Source organism: Natator depressus, chromosome 8 (assembly GCF_965152275.1).
Source record: "Natator depressus isolate rNatDep1 chromosome 8, rNatDep2.hap1, whole genome shotgun sequence".
Classification (NCBI taxonomy): domain Eukaryota; kingdom Metazoa; phylum Chordata; order Testudines; family Cheloniidae; genus Natator; species Natator depressus.
The window spans coordinates 88,050,447-88,074,741 of NC_134241.1; the positions used below are offsets into that span (position 1 = coordinate 88,050,447).

General features: G+C 41.8%; 1 protein-coding gene across 3 annotated transcripts in view; it reads right to left on the reverse strand.

The window, feature by feature from the left end:
• The window catches only part of PDE4B (phosphodiesterase 4B), a 376,497-nt gene that overhangs the window by 279,533 nt on the left and 72,669 nt on the right, over window positions 1–24,295 (reverse strand). The gene's annotated exons all lie outside the window — the stretch shown is intronic.

Sequence of the window (24,295 nt, forward strand, 5' to 3'; positions counted from 1 at the left end):
GTGGCAACCTAGCAAGAAAACACAACAACAACAACAAAAGCTACTCATTATTACCTGAAACTTTGGTAAAATCTGCAAGAATGTGCATCCTATAGTTGGAGTAGCATGCTGTGCAGCAGTTCTCACTGCTATTATGGAGGACTACAATGGCCGAGTAGGAGCAAAACAAAAACCTTTATGGCAGTGAGAGCTCACATATCTGAAACAGAACTAAGAGCACTGAGATGGTCAGCAAAGGGTGACTGAAAGGAGATGGCTAATGCTGATGGTTGAGAAATCTGTCAATTCCACTGGAGCAGGAGGAAATTAATTTAAATCAGAACTTTTATTTTAAAGAAAGAATGTTCCTTATGGATTTTTTTAAGATGAGCTAGTATTGTGAAATTTAATGATAGAATAGAATCATAGAAATATAGAACTGAAAGGGATCTTGATAAGTCATCTAGTCCAGTCCCCTGCACTGAGACAGGACTAAGTATTATCTAGTGCAGCAGTTCTCAAACTTTAGGAAACTGGGACCCCATTTTGATTTAAACATTTTCACGGACCCCCCCAAGCCACCCTCTCAGCTCGAGGCCCCAAGCCCACCCCACCCCACCTCTTCCCTGCCTCTTTCCACCCCCTACCTGGGGAACACCAATCCCCACTCCTCTCCCTCCCTCCCAGCGCCTCTTGCACGCAGCTGAACACCTCTTCTGTGACGTGCAGGAGGCACTGGGAGGGAGGGAGAGGAGGAGGAGTTGTTACTCTGGAAAGGTGGTAGGCAAAAAATGGGTGGGATGGTAGTATTAGGATTTCTGGGCATGTTGTGCTTATTCACACTGCATTTTGGTTTGTCTTGCCTTTAGGTGTACATGGGGCCAACTTTTACATATAAAAGGCAACAGATTCCAGGCAAGGAGTTTAGAGGGAAGATTATCTTGTCTTCCTGTAAATTAGAGTTGTTGGTAGTTGGAATGGAATGCTAATGGCTGGGGAATAGCTAAGAACATCCTCCATATTTAAGTAGGAGAAGATGGCCCTTTAAATAGGAAAAAAAGTTATTTCCTAGATTATGTGAAAAGTGAAGAAGGGAAAGATAGCCCATATCAAGCCAGACTAGGTGGAAGTATTCTGGCCTCTCAATAGAAGTTGAATACAGCTGCTAACATATCAATTACAGAACACACCATCCTAACCTCAGGGTCTTACATAGCTCTTTTCATCCATAGATCTCAAAGCATTTTACAAAAGTGGGTAAGTCTTATTTAGCTTCATTTTTCTGATGGGGAAATTGAAACAGAAGTTAAGTGACTTGCCCAAGGTCTCACAGCAAGTCAATGGCCAAGCTGGGAGAAGGACCCAGGTCTCCCAACCTTTAGTCCACTATATCACTGCTGCTGTTTGCCTTCATTTCTATTTCTTGGCAATATCATCAATAACATAACATTGTTTGGTTAACGCTGATGTAATGTTCACTGTGATGCATACAGACCTAAGACCTTTTCTTCCAGTATTAGCATTGTGGTTTAAGTTGGGGAAAGGTGTACAACATGAAGAGTTATAAACTCAAAAGGAGGAGGGGCAGGAACCTCCAAAAATCACTAAATCTCTCTCTTCAGTACAGTTCTCCTTCAGGCCTAAAAGCTGCTGGCACTCTCCACATAGTTGGAATGGACCAGAAAGCAGAAATACAGTAGAGAGCTTACCTCAATTGCTGCTATTCTATTTCCCTTTCCACCTGCACAAAGGTAGAAAAGACCTGTCTGCTCCCCTTCTAAAAGAGGGGATAATGAGATACTATGTTTCTAGACTCTCACCCCAGTGAAATAAAGGGAAACATTTAATCCTTTCAGAACATCATCAGGTGTTAATCAGCTGTTACATTACTCTTTACTTTGCCGGCATTTACAGATAAAAGACAAAAAAAAACGCTAAGAATTATTCCAACCGATTAATAAAATTCATGCAAATGCTTAATCTGGAGTTCAAAGCAAAATTTCAGGGATATTCTCTAACACATGATGAGGCAAAACAACCTATGGAGATAGTAACACTAAAAACTCATTTATTTTAGAGTTTGAAGAATTAATATTTCATCCTTTAATAAGAATATATAAAAGCAGAAAGAAAGAGTGGGGATTATACAACAGCTCAGAACACACTGCAAGAAAGAAAACCATGCAGCACAGAATAGATAAATATGAGGAGGTTACTTACCTGTAACTGGAGGTTCTTCGAGATGTGTTGACCCTATCTGTATTCCACTGAGATTTTACTCATGTGCGCCACGCATCCGAAGCTGGATAATTTGGAAGTAGTAGCATCTGTTGGTCTGTGCATGCACTCTTCGCCTCATGGTTTCGTCCGAGGTGATGAAGGGTGGGGAAGACTGACTGCTTCTCTAGTTCCTTCTCCACTGCAAATCAAACAGATCCACAGCAGAGGGGAAGGAGGGTGGGAAGCGGAATACAGATAGGGACCACACATCTCAAAGAACTTCCAGTTACAGGTAAGTAACCTCCTCTTCTTAGAGTGATGATCCCTATTGTATTCCACTGAGGGTAATACAGTGATTAACAACCAGTACCTTGGATGGGACAGTTGAATGGAGGGCAGTCGTGTCAAATGAGGCATCCGTCACAGAGTCCTGCACCAAACCGTAGCTGCCCTACATATGTCTGAAAGTGGCCCACCTATGTGCGGGCTGCCATGTGGCCAAGGAGAGATAAGGAAGTCCTGACTGGGGCAGATGAACTGTTGACTACCGGGTGATGAGTTCCTGCAGAGCCTGGAACCTGTCCCTTGATAGGTAAGCTTGTGACCAAGTTGATGGAGGCCCCTATGAAGTCTAGGAACTGAGAGAGAATCAAAGTTGATTTTTCAACATTGAAGCTGACTTCCAGGGATGAAAGGAGTCTGAGCAACATGGAAGTCAAGATTCCAGCTCTGTCTCTGGATTGTGCTACTAGAAGCCAGCCACCAAGATTGGGGAAGCGATGGAGGTGGGCTGCTATGACAGAGAAAACTTTGGAAAAGTCCCAAGGAGCAGTGAAGAGTCCAAATGGTAGGACCCTGTACTGAAAATGCTGATGGCCCACAGTGAACCACAAGAATCTTTTGTGGGTTGGATGGATGTCTATGTAAAAATCAGTGTCCTGCATATTGAGAGCTGTAAACCACATGTCTTTTTCTAGAGACAGTATGATGGCTGCTAAGGTGACCATACAAAACTTGGGCTTGTGGATAAAGTGGTTGAGGCAATGGATCTCCAGGATTGGCCTCCACCCTCCCTTCTTCTTGGGTACCAGGAAGTAAATCAAATAGAACCTTGTGCCCTGATAGTTCAGAGGAACTTATTCTATAGCTCCCCTTTGTGGTAAGAAGTCTACTTCTAGGGCCAGGATATTATCATGAGAGTGGTCCCTGAAAAGGGATGGAGGCGGGGGACATGGATAGAGGTAGAGTGGGGAACTCAATTGTATAGCAATAGTGGATGACATACAGGACCCACTTGTCCATTGTTATTGCGCTCCAGGCTGGTAAGATGACCCCCAAAGGAGGTGGGTTGGTTGCATTTCCATGGTGGTTGACAGCACTCTAGCGGCACTCAAATATCGTTTCTGAGAGGTTTGAATGTGAGATGATGAAGATTGCGAAGGCAGACACAGGGAGCCAGATCACTGGGGCTTCTGGAGCTTACGAGTAGGTTTGTATGGACTCTGGTGGAAGAACTGGGGAGTCCTGAATCTCTGTGTAAGTGACAGAACTTCTGCTTGTCTGCAGGTGTATCAATACCCAGTGATCGAAGTCTGAATCTGGAATCCTTGACATAGTGGAGGGAATTGTTGGTCTTCTGATTAAACAGGCATAACTCATCAAATGGAAGGTCCTCAATGGCATTCTGCACCTCTCTGGGGAAACCAGATGAGTGCAACCATAATCCCTCTGTATGAGGATGCATGTGGCCAAAGAGTGTGATGAGGTATCTGTAGCATCCATGGCTGAATGTAGAGCCATTCTAGCCACCAACTTGTCTTCCTCCAGGATATATTGGAAACATACTCAATCTAGCTGAGGCAGCTTTTCAGTAAAGTCCTATAATTTACTATAGTTAAGGAAGTCATATTTGGCTAACAAGGCCTGGTAGTTTGAAATTAGAGGCTTGTTGAAGAGAAGACCCTGTGTCCCAAAATGTCTAAGCATCTGCCCTCCTTATCTGTCAGGTTGGTGCATGAGTGTTGCTGCCTGGATTGTTCTCTGTTGCTGCTTACACCACAAGGAAATTAGGGGGGCGGGGTGAGAAAAGGAACTCCAACCACTTAGCTGGTACGTAGTCTCTCTTCTCTGCCTCCACATTTGGACTGGCTGGAGAATGGCATCATTGATTGGTAGAGCAATGCTGCTCGGTACCAAGGAATAAAGGATGTCCAGGAGCTTGTCTTGTACTTCCTCTAGTGGAATATGAAGTTCATCCACCACCCTTTGCAGGAGTTCTTGAATTGCCGAAAGTCATCTGGAGGTGAGGGGGAGGCTGAAGTTACTGCAGCATCTGGAGAGGATGATGGGAAATGCTCTTGCTCCGGCGGTATTGTCACACCTGGACTCATTGGTTTGTCCTCCACAACCAGTTCAGCACGCCCTAAGCAGCGATAGGGGCGAAGCCTCCCTGGCTGAATGGGCAGGTTCCAAGGGTGGGTACTGGGGCCAGGATCCCTGATAAAGGCAGCAAGATGGATCCGGCAGATGTTGTGGAGGCCCCATGGAGAGGGCAACCAATGACTTCCCTGCTGCTGGAGAGGAGGGTACTCCCACACTGGTAGCAGTCCTTTAGAGTACTCATAGTGGTGGTAGGGAATGGGTGGCCTTTGTGCTCCATTGTAATCCTCCAATGACGAGAACTCAGATCCCAGTTCTGATGGTGGTACCATCAGAGCCGGTGGAAACACAAACCACAGGCAGATGAGTCGAAGCGTGACCTGATTTCACCAAGTCCTGGATAGGAATCAGACCTCCCCAGTGCAGTTTGCAGAGGAAGCCATGGAGAACTCGGTTCTCTACGATGAACCGCTCATGTGGTTCTGGTGATTTCTCCGATCGCCCCAGTGTTAACAATATCTGTTCCATAGCTGGAGCCAGTGTCGGAGCAGAGGACTGCCCCAAAACTGACAGATCCCTTGTCTTAAGGGAGGAAGACCTTGAGGGCAGACAGGTGTCAGTGCTCAGTACCAGGGGATCTGCTGAAATGCTCAGTCTCTCTGTGGCTGGAACTCATGGAAGGAACATTGTCCTTCTTTGGTTTGGAGGAAGACTTACTGCATGCTTATGCACATGCCTCCTTGCCTGCCATCTAGGCCCTGTCATGGGGTCCATAGCGGCAGTACCACCAGAGCCAGACTCAATCTCTGTAGCCAGAGGTGCACTCCTGGCTTGCTCAGGCCCATATACACACGGGGTTCCCTGGCGTGGGTTGGACTGAGGCCTCATGGCGACTTCCATGAGGTGCTTCTTGAGGTGGAGAGCCCGGCTTTCTCAGGTATAGCTATTGGCCAAACTTACCTAGAACCTGGTGTTTCCAATAATGGAAATTTGAAATAACTAACAGCCTGAGTTTTTTCCTGACCACAACAATAAGAGATTCTTGGACAATTGAACAAAGAACACTGAAGCCTGGCTGAAAAAGCTCATTAACCCAGAAAGTGGTTAATATATACAGCCAACAACCTGGAACAAAACCTTTAAGAGCAACTTCTACTAAACTTGCTCATATCTACACATGAAACGCTGGAATCATAGTAAGGAGCCCCAGAACGAGTCTACAGAAGCTAAGCGAGAGAGGCAAAAACTAAGAGGATGACAAATACCGTACCTATTGAATCAGAGACTTAAGTAGCGGAATCAGCGGACTTAAGTAGTTTTTCTAAACTAAACCTCCGAACTTTGAGACTATCCACAACTGCCAACAAGGATGGGTTATATTTTCAATTAACACTTTTTCCTGCTAAAGATTCTATTATTTATACATTTTTAAGCCCTGGTATTAGGATAAAATAAAAAAAACAGTCCAGTGCACAAAAGTGGAAAGATGTGTATGCTGTGAGAGAGGAAAGGTAGTTGGCTGACTCTCTTTACAATGCTTTCTGCCAGTGTCAGAGTAATTGGGTGCTTCTTCCAAAAGGAATACTTTGTGAAAACCCATTTAGATCAAAATAATTAGGAAGCTCCTCACTCTGTCACTTTGATCATTGTTCCACACAGAGACATTAGCAAGGATGAGTCAACCCCATAGAAAATAAAAAAGTAAGAAAAAACTGTTCATGTAACAGATGCTGGAAAACTATATTTTCTTCACAAGACATACTCTGAGTCCCAAAAGATAATGCTAACCTGTCAACGAATTCACTAGAGGGGTATTTCAAAAGAAATGCAGATTGCTGGTACTGCATAAGAACGGCCATACTGGGTCAGACCAAAGGTCCATCCAGCCCAGTACCCTGTCTATCGACAGTGGCCAATGCCAGGTGCCCCAGAGGGAGTGAACCTAACAGGTAGTGATCAAGTGATCTCTCTCCTGCCATCCATCTCCACCCGCTGACTAGTGATTAAAAAAAAGACAAAACTTCATTTTATAATAAAGGAGTCCGTTTAAATATCAGATTTTAACATTTTATTTGAAAAGTAAAAATTACTGCCCTTTCCAATACCCTTAACTTGAGAATTTTAAAAGTCTTATTTTTAGGTAATATAGTGATTATTAAAATACAGTTCTACCTTGAAAAGAATTACTGTGGAAATGACACATTTTTGCTCAACAGATAAGCTCCCCATGTGTGTGCAGAGTAATATGTGCTTGCTCTCAATGTAAGTCCCAACTGCTTTTTACTCATGTTAGCTCTGGGAAGACTTTGGTTATAAGGGAGAGAAAGCTTGATTCCATTCCCTCTAATGCAGCATCAACGGAGGGGTTTACGCGGTTCTGGTTATTTACTTGTGCAAACACAGTGATGACAGTAGGGTTGCACAGGTGTCACAGAGGGGAGATCATCTCCAGAACCTTTATTAATAAATAGTGATTTGGCGAAAGAAAGAAGCTAATTTGATTCTCCAGAACTGGCAGTGAGAAAAACCACCATCTTTTAATTTGTAAACTGAGCAATTGTGATGTGGAAACCACTAAGACATAATACATATTAAACTTCACATTGATATACAGTCACTTTTCAGGGGAGAACTGTACTTTAAATACCATCAATGCTAGTTTTGTAGTGCTCCTATGAAATACAGACCAACAAATGAAAATTATTTTAAGGAAGATAATGGATTCCCTGTAGAAATTTAAAAATAATATCCCCTTTCAAGAAGGCCCAAGTGACATGCTGAATGCATTCCACTGATAAGTACTGTTGGCAAAATATTTAGCAGGAACACAGTCAGTCTCCCGTTTGAATTCAAGGATGTTAATTCTTTCTGTTCTACTCTTGATTTTGCCATTAGCTCTGTCTGAAAAAGCAGCAAATCTGACAAAAAAATAAGCCCTTATTTTCAAACTAGAAATGAGTCAATCAAAAATATTTAGTGTTTTGTGGGTTTTTTAAAATCACCCTATATATATTTTTACTAAATAATTTGTTCTTTCCCATCTCCCCCACCCCAACAACTATTTTTTCTTGAAACGCTTGTTTTATTTATATTAGGCCTGAACAACAGGAATTGTGTCAGACTCAAGATGCAGGTGCTCAACCATTCATTACTACAGTATGGTAAAGGAAAAGGCATACTGCAGCATAGTAAATGACGTCCTAAATCATATGTAACCCCAGTGTATAAAAATAATAAAATTGTAATAGCAAAGGTGTTATTTCGAATAAGCCAGAAAGAGCTCTGACTCAGTAGACAACAAAAAGAGCTCTCAATAGTGTGCTCTTTTATGGAACTCTGAACAATGTCCAACAAACAGTCTTTTGGACTAGGAAATGGAAATAATTTTTGAACAGACTGTTTCAGTTTTCTTTTTTCATTCTGCTAAAGAAAAAAAAATCTGACACTCTCCTCCTTCTGCTTGTTTGCAACATCTGCTGCTTCACAGCCTAGAGCTTCTGGAAGGTGGCCTCTGAAGAGTGCCATTAAAAAATTTGCAACACGTCTGAGGGCTTTGCTTACTTTTTACTGAAAATTTCCCAGTGGTGGTTAAAAAGAAGCTGCAATACATCTCTGACTATTAAATGCATGTATACACTGTGGTGTGGTTTAGCATTAGCAAGACCGATTCGCCACGCTAAAACGATAGAAAAATCTGTTTGAATTTCTCATACTATTTACAATTCACTGCAATATCCACTAGCACAAGATGAAAGATAAAATTTTGATTTTAATTTATTGGTTTAAAATTATACAGTCAATAGCTCTACTCCCACATCAAATGACTGGACAAATACAACTACTTTTTGCAAAAGCTATCAAAAGGGACCACTGTGGGGTGTTATAAATGGTCATAACACAACACACAGCAACAATTTGGTTTGCAGAATAAAAAGAGCTGGGGGACAAAGTGTAAAAAGAAAGCAGCAGCAAGAAGCTATTGGAAAAGATTGTCCTTGAATTTATCTCAAATATTCTGGTAAAATTATCCAAATGTAATTGTTTACTGCCGGTTGAACAAGATTTATCCAGCTTCTAAGCAGTGGTAGTTCTGAACTCTTGGTATTTAATCACAGTATATTCAGTTTTCTTGGTATAGACTGTTTAAACTGTCTATACCAAGAAATTTGGCTTAATTTTTGGCTTTTCCCCTTTCAGAGACACGAGCATCATTTGTGTTACAGCATTTTGTATTCTGTATATTTTGTCTCTTCAGAAATGCCCCATCCTCCTAGTGAGACCAAGAGAACATGGAAGACTTGGTTCATACTAGCCAGAGATAAATGACTCTACCTCAACAAAAGACGCATCAACACTATTCACTTGTATGGATGCTACGCTACATGTTGATAACAGTTACCACCTTAATGTGGCCAGCCTGAAGTTTAGATCTCTTAAAGAGAACACTGGTTGTAGGTGTTCCTATAAAAACTACCCAAGTTCAGAATACAGGTGAAGTCACAGAAAAGTAATGGTAACCATGGTCCATTTATTGTTACAAATTATGCAGTATATATCAGAGATGGCCAAACTTACTGACCCTCTGAGCCGCATATGACAATCTTCAGACGTTCAAGAGCTAGGGCATGCCTGCCAGGGCTCGGGGCTTCAGCCCCGCTCCTGATGAAGCCCCAAGACCCCTCGCCCCGCTGGGAAGAAGCCCCAAGACCTCACTCCCTGCTGGGCAGAAGGCTCTACACCACCACCCCACTGCAAGGCAGGAGTCCCAAGCTCCCCCCAAGTCTGGCAGGTGGAGAATGGGGGACGTGCGAGGGGGCTCCATGAGCTGCACTTTAATGGTAAAAGAGCCGCATATGGCTCGCAAGCCCCAGTTTGGCCACCCCGGCAATATATTTTGATACCATGGTGACAGGTGACAGAGATAGGTAGCCACATTTTTTCTACATTCTGCAATTTTTAGTACCCAGATTACACAGGAAAATAAGTTTTTAATGATGCTATAAAAGCTACCAAGTTGTCATTTTTTTCTTACAGGCATTCAGAATGTTTTCTTCTGGTAGCAGCAACCTTGTATAGAAATAAATGTGTGGGGTTTTTTTTTCTTTTTTAAAAAAAACTGGTATATAAGGCATGAAGTATTCACTCTATTCATGCTGGGAATTTCCTCAGCAAGTTTGACTCTATTTGCTTTAGAATATTTCTTAAAGACTTTTTAACAGCCTGCTCTGTTATTCATTGAGGGTAATCATAGTTGTCAGGCTGTGATATGGGCTGCTTAAGAATACAGAACTAAAAATGTATATTCTATTAATGAGATTGTGACAAACTCCACACTGGGTCCAAAGGAGTTACAGGACAATACTGGGCCCAGGTAGCCCCACCCCTTCCAACCTGCAGAGCATGATCCAATTAGAGAGGAAGCTTAAAAGAGAGTAACTCAGCTCAGTCAGGGGCAGGAAGACAGACCTACCCTGAGAGCTCCTGGACAAGGGTGCTGAAGACACCGCCATGTGAGAAATAGGAGTGTGTGCTTGAGCCCAGTTGGGGCTTTTCTTTTTCTTTTGTTATCTTATAGTGGAACTGAAGACATGGGAAGAGATGGACGGTAGGAAGTGATCCAAGGAGGGTCACTCTGAGGGCACCCTAGGGTACCACATATTGTTGACTCCCACAGTGCCCTGGGTCAGAACCTGGTGGAATGGGAGGGCCCAAGCTCCCCTAACAATTTCTCCTGCTGCAGCAGGGTCATAAGCCACATTCCAGTGCCATTTCCCCTCTGATAGAGGACAAGGACACTGCAAACCCGAGTTGAAGCTAAACTTATCCTTGGGTGAGGAACTTGATTGAAAGGCCTTCCTGCTCAGAGGCAATACTGGGTGTACTGCCCATTACACCACCTGGCCCTCTGAGGGCTCTATTACAGAGACCAATAAGCAAATTTACTCTTCACAGACAAAAACCCATGTGATCACTTCTGAGACTGAGATTCCAATGCAACATATAAGAATGTTTTGCAATATTACACATTTCATACATGCAGAGTTTGAGAAGCAGCTTCAGAGAGAGAGGACCAACAAAACCCCCAAAAGCTATTGCCCAGACTGGTCTTTCTGTCTCTCACCTGTAACCCAGGATGCAATTCTATCAATTTTTTGGTGTCTGCACTTAGATGGCCAATCAGGTTTGTAATTAGTGCCAGTTGCAATGGTAGCTTCTATGATAGGGACTCTGATCCCCGAGAATTGAACTGAGACCACTGATTCATTACTGATCACCGATTCTGGCTGTCTCTAAACAGCCATACAATAGAAAATTTGTTCACTACTAATTCGGGGTAGTTTTGAACCAGCATACTAGATATAAAAGGTTCAGTTATTGCAGCCACTATTATATTACCCAGTCAAACTGGCTGCAGCTAGTGTGGTATATGTATAATCTTCTGGTAAAAATTATAGCAATACTAAACACTTAAATATGAATTTTAAATACATTTCAATATCTACTTTTTTTATAAATAGAGAGAAAATGACATGTTATAAACCCAACACTAAACATAAGCAGGATAAAAATATATCCTAATTGATAAAGGATAATCACATACAACTGATTCAAGCATCCACTTCATCAAATCATTCATACACTCTTCTACTATCCCTACCCTTTGTAATTATAAATTACAACTGGAACAGAAGTTGGACCATGGGGCATGACTTACTCAGAGAAAATTCCAATTTAAGTCAATAGTAACTAGCAATGGGTGAATCTTAAAATATTCTGAAATCTGGTTCCAAGAAGCAAAGCCAAATATCTTGGGTCTTGGAAATCTCCAGTATGGAACTGCGCTAAGAATAGTGTCTCTCTCAGTATTTTGGTGTTTGTGCAATATACCCAAATACTGGCAAACAAAGAGTGGAAAAAAAAATCAGTCCAAAAGTTAATACAGCCTCCTCCTTGAGGCACCTCTCATCCTTGAGAAGATTTTAGGAGCAACTTAAATGGTGCAAGTTATAAACAGACCTTTATTTACCTATGTTGGTGACATCAGCTAAAACTATTAAAAGTGACCGCATCATAAGAATTGTAATCCCACCACAGGCTCTGTTTACTTTTTGCATTTCTCTCGGTTTAGAAAATGAAAAATCAATGAAATCTGTTTCATTTTCAGATTCTCAATTCTGTAATGTTTGGGTTTCAAACACTGCAGGTACATAGTTATTTGTTTATAAACAATGTCTTCTTCAATGCATAGTCAAAATTTTATTGTGTTAGTTTTTTTATAGAACACTTTCCAAATATACATATTTTGGGCTAAATTTTAAGTTCATTATGTCCATTTAATTACATATATTTTTCACTACAGTATTCTCTTTGCAACTCAGAAATAACGTGTATTTAGATCTAGAATATAAGCACATGTGTAAAGTGTTTGTTGCCTATGAAAAGGTGTAAATCTTGGCTTTGTCATGAGTCTTTAACTAAGGGTCAACACATTGTTGTGCTGTCCCTGGAGCACAGGGCAGATTATGAATTTGAGTCAGAATCCGCTTTCTAGGCTCCCGTTTGCTCTGAGGCGGAAAGTATCCTGTTCCAGATATAGACCCGATGCAAGTGTATCGTCAGTCCCTGGGGTGGTAGTGACCATGTTAGATGGGTGGAGCCAAGACTCTACCATTCTCTACCACCTCCTGCCCACCAATGTAGGAGTTTGGGGGAGACAAGGGTAGCAGTTCTGTGCAGGCTACATCTTTTCCTTCTCTACTACACATGATATGACTACCCACCAAAGGAGTACTTTCCAACCACTGTCCTCCCTTTCACAGCAGCACAAGCTGGGCCACAATTCATAATTCAACACAAAATTGTAGCTGGTCTGGTAGCCTATTATTAGGTTGTCTGACACTTCCCATTATAAGGCCCTATTTTCAGTTACTTAAACTTTACTAAACTTTAAACATTGGAGCTCAAAATGTTCCATACTGGGTATCTGCCTCAGGCTGGTTTTTTGTTTAATTTCAGCCAAAATGGTTCAGCCATTTCTGGGAATGGGGCCGGGGAAAAAATGTTTTTCAATGTTAAAAAAAAATCTGGTGATCTTTTTTGTTGGAAAGTTCTAGCAACCGGATACTTTGGAGCACAAACCTGAAATCTGGCAGCGGAATAGCCTTTGTGTCAGAGATGTGCCTTTTTGCCATCCTTGTAAAAATCCATCCCAATTTGACCAAATTTGAAAAATTGCAGTTTGCACATGCTTAGTAGACATTTGCTAAAGTTTAACAGCTAAAATTACTGAGGATTCTGCCCCTGATGAGCATACTCAAGACTCTCACAGCTCCTAGTGCTGACCAGACTCTGCCTGCACCATCCCCACAGAGCATACACAGAGCAGGTCCTGGACTGCACATGCTCCATCCTCTTACAGATACTGTAAGTGACTGCACTGTGTAAGCAGCACCCACACAGAACAACTGTGCTTGTTCCCTCCAGCTGAGGGCTAAAGGGGCGAAGACACATTGTCCCTGGAATGGCTGCTCGCAGCTGCTCTGTGCCAGGGTGAGGCTGTGCACCTCTCTCTCAATCCTGTGTTCCCAGTAACTGCCCCCTGTTGGCACTCAGGCAGCGTGTAGGAGGAAACTGATTCAGGAAATGCCAAAATTAAGGCTGCCTGTGGAACCCTTTGTGTGTATGTATTATGAAACACTATTTTTTCCAGAGAACCCCTGCCTCATTTAGTGCACAGAATAGATGGTGCTCACTTAATGAACAGCTTGCTATTAAATATTTTCAAAATTCTCATCTATGTTCTCATCATCATTTTTTTCTGGCCTTGGCAAATGCCATCCTGCCCACTCATGTCATTCAGAATACAGCTGCAAAGATCATCTTCCTAGCCCGTTGCTTTGACCACACCATCCCTCTGTTTGCAGCCCTACCTTAACTTTCTAGGCTCTTCATGACCCATCCCCACCCTACCTATCACCTCTGATCAGTCCATGTTGCCAGCCTCCGTTGCTCACTTCTTAAATTTTCAATCAAGCACATTCATGCTTCCTCTTATGCTGCCGCTCACTCCTGGAAGAAGTTCCCCATCAACATCCGCAAAAGTAATTCATTATCCTTCTTCAAATCTCTCTTTTGCCATGTAGCAAGTCTAAGGGGAAAAACAATTGAAGACAGTTGGCAGTTTTTCAAAGAGACATTATTAAGGGCACAAGAGCAAACTATCCCACTGCATAGGAAAGATAGGAAGTATGGCAAGAAACAACCCTGGCTTAACCAGGAGATCTTCAGTGATCAAAAACCTCAAAAGAGTCCTACAAAAAGTGGAAACTCAGTCAAATTACAAAGGATGAATATAAACAAATAACACAAGTATGTAAGGACAAAGTTAGAAAAGCCTGTGCACAAAACAAGATCAAACTAGCTAGGGACATAAAAGAAAATATTCTACAAATACATTAGAAGCAAGAGGAAGACCAAGGACAGAGTAAGCCCATTACTCAATGAGTGGGGAAAGACAATAACAGAAAATGTGGAAATGGCAGATGTACTTAATGACTTCTTGGTGAAAACTGAAACAAAGAAGGTTGGTGGCAACTGGACGTCTAACATAGTGAATGCCAGTGAAAATGAGGTAGGATCAAAAAAAGTTTAAAATAGAGAAAGAACAAGTCAAAAATTACTGAGACAAGTTATAGGTCTTCAAATCACTAGGGCCTGATGAAATGCATCCTATAATACTCAAGGAGCTGACTGAGGAGATATCTGAGCCATTAGCAATTATCTTTGAAAAAAGTCATTGAAGACGGGAGACATTCCAGAAGACCGGAAAAGGGCAAATATAGTGCCCATCTATAAAAAGGAAATAAGGACAACCCAGGGAATTACAGACCAGTCAGCTTAACTTCATTATCTTTCCAGGTACAGGAGCAAATAATTAAGCAATCTATTTGCAAATACCTAGAAGATAATAAGGTGATAAGTAACAGTCAGCATGGATTTGTCAAGAACAAATCATGTCAAACCAACCTGATAACAAGGCTTGTTACCCTGTCAGAGAAAGCTGATAGCGGGGAAGCTGTAGATGTGGTATATCTTGACTTTGTAAGGCTTTTGATACGATCTTGCATGACCTTCTCCAACAAATTAGGGAAATACAACCTAGATGGAGCTACTATAAGGTGGGTGCAAAACTGGTTGGAAAATCATTCCCAGAGAGTAGTTATCAGTGGTTCACAGTCATGCTGGAAGGGCATAATGAGTGGGGTGCTGCAGGAATCGGTTCTGGGTCCGGTTCTGTTCAATATCTTTATGCCATTATCTAAATCATTGATGGAGAGTACACTTATAAAGTTTGAAGATGATACCAAGCTGGGAAGGGTTGCAAGTGCTATGGAGGATAGGAATAAAATTCAAAATGATCTGGACAAACTGGAGAAATAGTGTGAAGTAAATAGGATGAAATTCAATAAGGACAAATGCAAAGTACTCCACTTAGGAAGGAACAATCAGCTGCACACATACAAAATGGGAAATGACTGCCTAGGAAGGAGTACTGCAAAAAGGGATCTGGTGGTCACAGTGGATCACAAGCTAAATACGAGTCAACAGCGTAACGCTGTTGCAATAAAAGCAAACATCATTCTGGGATGTATTAGCAGGAGTATTGTAAGCAAGACACGAGAAGTAATTCTTCCGCTCTACTCCACACTTATTAGGCCTCAGCTGGAGTATTGTGTCCAGTTCTGGGCACCACATTTCAGGAAAGATGTGGACAAATTGAAGAAAGTCCAGAGAAGAGCAATAAAAATGATTAAAGGTCTAGAAAACACGACCTATGAGGGAAGATTGAAAAAATTGGGTTTGGTTAGTCTGGAGAAGAGAAGACTGAGAGGGGATATGATAACTGTTTTCAAGTATATAAAAGGTTGTTACAAGGAGGAGGAGGAGGAAGAATTATTCTTCTTAACCTCTGAGGATAGGACAAGAAGCAATGGGCTTAAATTGCAGCAAGGGCGGTTAGGTTGGACATTAGGAAAAACTGTCAGAGTGGTTAAGCACCAGAATAAATTGCCTAGGGAGGTTGTGGAATCTCCATCATTGGGGATTTTTAAGAGCAGGCTGGATAAACACCTGTAAGGGATGGTCTAGATAATACTTAGTCCTGCCTTGAATGTAGAGGACTGGACTAGATGACCTCTCAAGGTCCCTTCCAGTTCTAGGATTCCATGAAACTACTGCCCATCCTGCTGATGGTTCCTTGATCTCACTGGTTCCTTGATCTCTTCCAGTAAGTCAGTCTGTATCCATCTATCATCTCTTGTTTTATACTTGTTTATGTCGGCTCTCCTGGGTAGGGGCAATCTTGGTGATCTATATAGCTCCTAGCACAATGGGGTCCTGGTCCATAACTGTGGCTCCTAAGTGTTTCGGTAATGCAAATAATAAATGTATAATAATAGTATTGCTTTCTACTGGTCATTAAATGTGTGGCCCAATGCCTTATTTATGGCACACAATTAAACCCTGCTCTGAAGACAGAATTATTAATTTCCCCACAGGCTCATCACTACCATATCATAGTGCATCACAAACATTCATGAATTTATTTTCCCAATATCCCTTTGAGATGAGGGGTTATTGCACATAGGAACTCTGTGGCAGAGGCTGGGACAGAATCCAGTTTTCTAGGGCAGCATTCAACAACATTAACCTGGAGACCTTCCTTTCTCTTCCTGCAGTCCCCTACCTCATTCACTATACACCTTCTAACTTATGCAACAAATGAAGCAGGACACCTGTCTCCTTCACTACACAACCCGATTTATCCCCAAAGCAACTTCATGCTGTGCACCGAATGAGACAGGAGGCCTGTGGGAAACATAATAAATGATCACGTAATGAAAGATTGAATCATAATGCATATGCACAAGGGAACCAAATTAATGTTGCATAGGCAACCTTAATTCTGTTGTTTCCTAACTTGAATGCTTGACTTTTCATCCTTAATAATGTTCTTTTAACGTTTTGTGTTGGTGTGTGTTTGTGTACATAATATATTGAATAGCAATGTACTCTATGGTTAACCCAGCTTAGCCACTAGAAGAAAGCTGCTTTGATTCAAGCGCCACGTAAAAAAGAAAAATTCTCTTGTGATTATGTAACTACCAAAAAAATGCTCAGATTAAATCTGTTATCCTTAGCAAATGGTTTCAACTTAATTTTTAGTTGTTTCAAATTCTTCTCTGATTCAGCTTACCTGCATTTGCTATATTCTCTATTTTAGAAGGCTGTGAGGATGAAATATGAACGTTAGGATTTTTCAGTAGGTTCATTTTCTTTTTGCTAATTGGTGCTGACGCATCTCTTCCAGTTCTAGATACAGTTCAAGCTGTCCCATTTCCATTTCGCTGGAGACATACAGCTTTAATTGAATCATTAAAACTTCTTTCCTTTGTGTGCCTGCAGCCACCTCTGTGTTCAGCCTTCACTGTTTTCAGGCAAATCTTACAATACCAAACTTCAGGATCATTTTCAGTAAATTTGATGGGCTCTGCTTGGAACACACACACAAAAGGAAAAGAGGTTCTACTACTGTTGGACAAATAAGCAGATTTATATTATAATACGCAAACAAAAACAAACCAAGAACATATAAAATTCCAAGAGCAAGTATAAAATATACTGTATATCAAACAGCAATTTAAGAATCCTGAACAACTGATGGTTAATGCAAACAATAGATTGATTTAGAATTATTCTATAATGATCTATACAGCCATTATAAACCATAATTATTCTATATAGTGTGGCAGAGCTCTGATCTTGTCCCCATGGGTCCCATGCTTCCAGGCAGTTTATGCTAGCCTCAGAGGCTCACTGTAACCCTCCACATAGCCCTTCTTTCTCTAGGGCCAGGGTACAGTCTACTGCCCTTTTCATCATAAGCCAGCAAGGAGGTTGGTGAGAGAACTCCCACAGTCTCTGTTGTCCCTACGGTCTTATTCAAGAACACTCCTGACAGGGGCCTCTCTTCCCCTCCCAGGAGATGTTTCTGTAGTGGCGGGTTGAGGGGAATCCAGGCCCACCCTCTACACCCTCTAGGTTCCGGCCCAGGGACCCTAATGGCAGCAGCTGTTGGCAGCCGACCTTTCACTGCCAGAGTTGCTACATTTCCCTGGGCCACTTCCCCACAGCTCCCCCGCTTCTTTCTCTTAATGCCTTCTTCACCCTTACCTTAGGGCTCCCTTTCCAGTGGTTTGAGGGTGTCTTCATTACCCAGCCCTTCAGATGCACTTCCTCTCCTCTAGCTCTCCTCAACCTGACTGGAGTGAGCCTTTTATAGTATCAGATGGGCCTCAATTAGAGTCAGATGTTCACATTAGCTTAACAGCCTCACCTGACTCTTTGCAGGTTAATTGAAGTCAGGTGTTCTCATTAGCCTAACAGCTTCAACTGACCCTTTGCAGGCTTTTTGGAGTCGTGTGTCCATCCTAGACTGGAGCAGCCCCTGCTCTGGTCAGTCAGGGAACAGAAAACTGTTTATCCAGTGGCCAGTATATCTGCCTTTTACTACTCTGCTGTACCCAGCTGGCCTTGGTGTATCACAATAGGCTTACAGTCATCATAAAACAAGAAAATATTCCAGCCAAGTAAAAGATCCAAAGGCTTTAAAAATTGTGATAGCAACACATGAAGGCTAAATATAGGCAATCAAAACACTTCTGTATATTTTTAGTTTACAAAAAAGACTTTAATGACAACTCTCAGATAGTATACAGTTAACTCCTAGAAGCTTCTCTATAGATATATAATTACTGTTTATAGGGTGAGCTAGCAGTCACCCTTATACTTAGGTTGTCTAACACTTTTCATTATAAATGATTCCTTGTGATCTTTTTATGAGAAGCTACAATACTACCTTTGTTTGCAGCATGCCTTTGAAATTCAGCAGAAGAAAAGCTCTGGGGTCAAGAATGTGTCTTTTGCTTGTCCCATTAAATTTTTCAGGTTGTTATGGTTCAAGGGTAAGCTGTGCTTTAAACGTCTTTTAGTTCCTCTCAAATGCACCTCTCAGGTGACTGGCCTGGCTTCCTACAACTCACTCAGCATAGAACCGCACAGACTTGTGACACCTGATGGGTGCACTCAAGAAGGACTGAATAGGTCTAAAGTATATCTTGTAACCATGACAGTGTGATTTGCAGTAAGTGACAGCAGCAAAGACAAGTATTGCCAAAAGTAAAGCAAGAGGGAAAGTGGTTTATGTTCTTTTGGGGAAGAGAGACGGAAAGGACAGGTAAAGAAAATGAGTTGTATACAGCTCCCTAAAAAGTGATTAAAGGAGATTTGCAAAGAAAGTGGAATAGACCCAAAAAAGCTTAAAAATTCAGAGCTGGTTGAGCTGCTGTTTGCTGACAATCAGAGAAGGAATGGTATCCCAGCACAGGGTAAGGACTCAAGAGGACCCACCAAATCACCACAAAAGGGACCACAGGATGATGGACACAGAGGCCAGTGAGACCCAGCAGGTCTGGAGGAATTTGAGGAGGCCAGGTTCCCAGGGGCAGGTGTAGACCACAACTGGAGAGTTCGCAGCAGGTGGAGCAGCAATCGGACCCTATTCAGGCTGGTTTCCTCAAGTCAAGAGTTGGAGTGGCAAAAACTGCAGCTGGAAATGGAGAAACTTCAGTTTGAAAGAGAGATGCTTGCTGATTTGGACAGATGAACACAAGCATGAGGTTGAGAAATTGAGGAACAAAAGGCCTAATGACCCAGTAAACTAAATGCCAATTCTGCTGGGTGCACAGATGCTAGATTGTTGCCCCCATTTAAGGTGTCAGAGGATATTGATGCCTACCCCATTACCTTTGAGAAGGGTTGTGATTTAAATCAGGTGTCCCATCCCCCCCACCCCACGCAAAGCAGCTCAATGTTCTGACCCCTTACTAGGGCAAAAGCCAGGGAGACATACAGCCAAATGCACTGAGCAGATCTGGGGAATAAGAAAGCTCTGCTCCTTAAATTGATGTCTGGGGCTTGCACGAAAAGATTTGGGGGGTGGGGTGCAAAAGCACAAAGATGCAGTGAATATGGAGGTGGCAAACCAGATGGGGGAAAAGATCCGGGGATCACTAACCTAGATGTTTTGTATGAACTCATTGGTTCAGAAAAATTGTATGAGGTGTGTCCCCATGTCTGAGAATGTGGATAAAAGATCAGAAGCCCAAGATCTGTGTATCACAGGCAGATGAGCTTGTTGATAGTGAGGCTGATTCTGAGAAAAAGCCCAAGGCCTAAGCCTGAGACTCAGACGAAGGGACATAAGGGTGCTCACCAGGGAAGGGAAATGAGAAAACCCAAGCAGCAGGGAGCTATTGCTCCAAGCTGCCCCTGAGGGGCTATACCTGCCAAGGGCCAGGACAGACCTGGGTAAACTGCCCAGTGGCCAATTGTCTGGAAATTGATGCTGTGCAACAGCAGATTAACTTTCTGGCAGCCTAACCAGAGGGAGGCTGGGACACCTCCCCACTGGTGCAGCAGGCTAACCGTGTGATGGCAGACACAGAGGGGCATATAATGTACATGTGAATGAATTCACACTCCCTCCCTCTAGGGATATATGTCTTCTTGTACCCTCAGCCAGAGCCCCAAAGGAAATGGGAGGTGCAAAACAATGGAGAAACTATTAATAGAGGAATACCCCCTGCCTGAGTCCAGTTACTCTCCCAAGCATATTCTTCTGGACCAAAACCTAGGATCAAAGGGTATACTGAAACCTTGAAGATGCTTGCTTTGGCAGGAAGGGTTGAGTGAGTTGTCAGCATGCTGACAGTGGAGCACAGAAAGAAAGAGACAGCGTGCCAGCCCAGAGATGGAGGTGAGAGAAACTTACAAATTCTTGCTAGGAAAGATTCAGGTGCAGATGAGACGAAATATGCATATGAGACTCTGTTTTAACCTTTTACTCTGTGTGCTATATAGAGCTTTGAATGAATGAATAAATTCTGCTTTGTTTTCAAGAAGCTGCTTCTGAATCACTTTAATCAGCTCACTGGTACCCAGAGGAAAAGGGCTGACAGGGGTCAAACCTAGTTGGGCCTGTTTGATTATCAACTGAAAACAAGGGGCTGCAGCCCAAAGATCCAGTTTAAGAGTGGTAGAACTACATGCCTCACCAAGAGTGAGGGGCAGGATACCAGGCCTGTCACCTGAGGGGTGCACTCGAGAGGCACAGAAAGGGGTCAAAAGTACAGCTTACCCATGACAGAGGCATTACAAATCACCATTCCCCATCCTTCATTCAGTGCCCAAGGAATGAATCAGGATTGTGTAGCTAGTGAGGCTGTGATCTGTATGGCCCCCTGACTCATTTGCTCTACAAGTTGGAAGGTGGGTAAAGAATAAGATAGAGAACTGTAAGAAGAGAAAGGCAGGTTCTCAAGATACCCAGGACTGTGACAGGTTTCAGAGTAGAAGCCATGTTAGTCTGTATCCGCAAAAAGAAAAGGAGTACTTGTGGCACCTTAGAGACTAACAAATTTATTTGAGCATAAGCTTTCGTGAGCTACAGCTCACTTCATCGGATGCATGCGTGGAAAATAAAGTGGGGAGATTTTATATATACAGAGAACATGAAACAATGGGTGTTACCATACACACTGTAACCAGAGTGATCACTTAAGGTGAGCTATTACCAGCAGGAGAGCAGGGTGTGGGGAGCACTTTTGTAGTGATAATCAAGGTGGGCCATTTCCAGCAGTTGACAAGAACGTCTGAGGAACAGTAGGAGGGGAAATAAACAAGGGGAAAGAGTTTTACTTTGTGTAACGATATATCCACTCCCAGTCTTTATTCAAGCCTAAATTAATTGTATCCAGTTTGCAAATTAATTCCAGTTCAGCAGTCTCTCGTTGGAGTCTGTTTTTGAAGTTTTTTTGTTGAAGAATTGCCACTTTTAGGTCTGTAATCGAGTGACCAAAGAGATTGAAGTGTTCTCCAACTGGTTTTTGAATGTTATAATACTTGACGTCTGATTTGTGTCCATTTATTCTTTTACGTAGAGACTGTCCAGTTTGGCCAATGTACATGGCAGAGGGGCATTGCTGGCACATGATGGCATTGCCTGTTTACTTCCTAGGTGTAGAACAAGAGGATGTCTTCTTTGTTCCCCAAATATAGTCCAGCAAATCTTTCAAGTGTATTTCAAGATAATGTTCTCTTCCCCCTCTCTGTTTCCCTAACTGTTAGTTCTTTTCTGCAATTCTTATAATCCTTCATCTGCATCAGTTTAGAAGGGTGATGGGAGACCTATTATGTTAGCTTACAACACTTAATTTACATCTCGACAGAGAGAGACATGTGAATAAACATTCCTTGTCAGACAGAAAGTCTGTTTGTCAACTCTGCCTTGATACAGACTTTAAACACATTTTCAGTTTATATACACATAACTCCTTACATAGTACTCGTACATATATTTCTAACTATTTTAAATGACCAGCATGACCCTGGCTTTCATTTAAGACCTTACATGGCATTCTTTGGTGAAGCAAAATGTACATACCAGAATCAGGACTTTCATGTAACCCAGTTGGCATTAAAGGGTTCTTGGCTCTCAGCAGTCTTCCTATATCATGTGCACAAAGACACTTAAACCCAAACTTTGGGTGATAGGATTACACAGTTAGTGGCTCATTAGTTGCATATCCAGAGAGAGCGACACTGGGCCTGATTTTTAGAAGTGTTTAGGATTTACAACTGTAACTGAAGTCAATGGGAGCTGTGGAAGTTCAGCTCCTATGGTAGTCAGGCACTGTGATCTGGAGAAATGAGCACGGGTTTGAGAGTCAGGAGGTCTAGAGTTTTAATTATGCCTCTGCCACTGACCCCTTACCTCATCTTTACTTAGGCTAAAACCCCACTGAAGTTAATAGGAGTTTTGCCCAAGTGAAGACAGGAAGAATTTTTTAGTAAAAACATTTAACGGTGAGGGAGAAATGGGTAGAATTCTGTTCTTATTTAAATTAAACACATCTTGTAATTCTTTTGTGCATATTTTAGGAAACTTGACAACTTTTCCTTCAAGAGGGTAGAGAAACTGGAACAAAGAGAAAAAAAATCTCCAAGTTAGCTAATACATATTTCCTCCTCCCACCTCTTCACACCTTTTTAAGTGTTAAAAAAAATGTTGCTCCTGAAATGACAAAAAAATGAAGATTTTTTCCCCTCTTCTCAAGCTAGACAGCCCCTCTCACCAGGACTAGTTGCTCATTTCATGTCTGGAGATATCAAATCCAAATAGTTCTCTACCTCTGAGAGCTTTGGTCCTGTTTCCCACAGAAAAAAAACGGTCTGTAAAAGAGTAGACCATATAGGGACTGTGTCATAACTATTACATCTTCAGCCTTCATATAGTATATTTGCTCTTGCAGTTCACCATGGTAAGCTAACTAGAAACAGAAAATAAGCCTAAGAGAACACCTGAATCCTTCCTTTTAATAAATAAATGCAAAGAGTCCTTTAAAATTTTGTCTTCATATTTTCATAGTTCATTGTATTCATCTACCAGGTTAGTAGGAGGGAATGAAAACATCTAGTGATCTTTACTGGAGGGTCTAGCAAAAGAAAAATCAAACAGCCTGATCCTGAGGGGATCTGACCTATTGCAACTCCTATTAACTTCAATGCTCAGATAGAGCAGTCTCTCAATGTGTTAGATAGTATTTCAGAATGATTTCCACAAAAGAACAAAGCAATCACTGCACAGATGAAACCCTTTTAGTCTGTATCCCGTTCTAAAACAATTCAATATTCTCTACATCTAGCTTGTTGTCAAGGAGACTTGTGGTAATCATAGTAATTCTCTTTTCAAAGCTAAACTATCATTTATATTGTTCAGAAAGAGTGCATTGTAATTAAAAACCATTTTCCCCATAGAGTGCATTAGATGTTATAAAGAGTATACTTGACCTCCTTTTTTAAGATGAGTGCATGCCCCAAAGAACTGCAGCACAGGCTTTTGAAGTACAAGATCTGTATTTAATCAGAATGATTGAACTTGTGTTATTAGAAGTCTTATGTACAGACAAATTAAAGCTCTACAGCAGCTAATGATATCATAATTACAAGAAAAAACTAGACTTTACGTAAAGTCTATAGGTATTTACATTTACATATTTTAAATGCTGTAAATACATCGATAAAAATCAGACATTCAAAAATAATTTTTGTTGTTGTTGTTTTTTTGTGGCATCTATCACCATAATATCAGAGGACCTATTAGATCAACTAGCCTATTCCCCCAGCCATTATAAGATTATTCTCTGAAATATATTCTCTAGTCTTGTACAGTTCAGTTTGAAATGATCTAAACAGTGGGACGTCCACCATTTCGCCAGGAGGTTATTCCAGTTTAAACAGCTAGAACCATTAGAAACATTTCCCCCAAAAAGTCAGCATACATTTTTCTGATCTTTATTTTATACCATTAGTCCTAGTTATAGCTTTATACTTCCATAAACAATTCTTCTCCTCTTCAACTATTTGTACACCGTTATGATCGACACACACCTCCTGCTTAGTTCTCCAGACTGGCTATATATAATTAGGCCCTTTAATCTTTCTTCACAGATCAATACCTCCAGCCTCTTTGTAATTTTAGCTTCCTCCATCCACCCAGGAATGAATTCTAATTTATCAGTTTCTTGCTGGCATGGAG